General features: G+C 32.0%; 1 long non-coding RNA gene across 2 annotated transcripts in view; it reads left to right on the top strand.

Moving 5' to 3' along the window:
• The first annotated feature begins 692 nt into the window (after positions 1-692).
• LOC116847214 overlaps positions 693-917 on the top strand; it is a 2,002-nt gene continuing 1,777 nt past the window's right edge. For both annotated transcript variants that reach the window (XR_004378698.1, XR_004378697.1), the window contains exon 1: positions 693-828. This is a non-coding gene — a long non-coding RNA (uncharacterized LOC116847214). The remainder of the gene's footprint in view (positions 829-917) is intronic.

Raw genomic sequence — 917 nt, 5'->3', positions numbered from 1 at the left:
ATCAGAAGTTGATACGAAATTATTTTAACATTACTGTTTAAATTTTTGTTGTAGAATAGTTTGCCGCATGCTCTCAGTGCGATTCTGGCTTTATTTAATTGAATCTCTAAGTGTTCATTTAAGAGGCATCTCTCATCCATATTTATACCAAGATATTTAACTATATTTTCCTTTGTTATGAGTTCGTTATTTTTTGTGACTATTTGGAACTTTTTGTACTCTTTTTGAACTGTTTGTCTTGCTATTCTCATAGATTGTCTAAATAGTATACACTCACATTTATTTGTGTTAACCTTTAATTTCCAGGCGAAATAATAGTTAAAAACTTTTTCAAGGACTATTTCTAATTTCTTTTGAACTTCGGATGGTTTTTTATTAGCATAGTAAACAATCAGATCGTCCGCAAAAGCCAGCAATGTACAGTCTGTATTATTTGGGCCGTAGAGGTGTAATACATCTGATGTGAAAATATTAAATAATATTGGTGAGTTAATTGTTCCTTGTTGAAGGCCATTTAAAAGTTTGAATTCTTGATCTGATTTTATACCGTTGCTGATTACTGCGAACGATCTATTTGTTATCATATTCCATACTAATTTAATTATATAATCTGGTATTTTTTTATCTTTGAGTTTGAAGATCAGCCCGTCTAGCCACACTGTATCAAAAGCTTTTTCCAGGTCTACGAGGATTGCTCCCACGCACTTTTTATCATTAAAGGCCCAGTTTACATCTGAGACTATTTTATTGATCGCATGAGTTGTTGCATGCTGCTCTTTGAATCCATATTGACTTTCCGGGATGATCTTCCGCTCGATACATTGATTTGTAAGTATGTCATTAATTATTTTTTCATATATTTTACCTATGTTTGATAACAAACTGATTGGTCTGTAATTAGTTGGGTTTGGTCTTTG

The sequence above is a fragment of the Odontomachus brunneus genome, unplaced genomic scaffold (genome assembly GCF_010583005.1).
Source record: "Odontomachus brunneus isolate Ranch 3 - 2012 unplaced genomic scaffold, Obru_v1 Obru_scaffold_075, whole genome shotgun sequence".
In the NCBI taxonomy this organism is placed as follows: Eukaryota; Metazoa; Arthropoda; class Insecta; order Hymenoptera; family Formicidae; genus Odontomachus; species Odontomachus brunneus.
The sequence above is the reverse complement of the archived record's forward strand: the minus strand, read 5'-3'. Positions and strand labels throughout refer to the sequence as shown.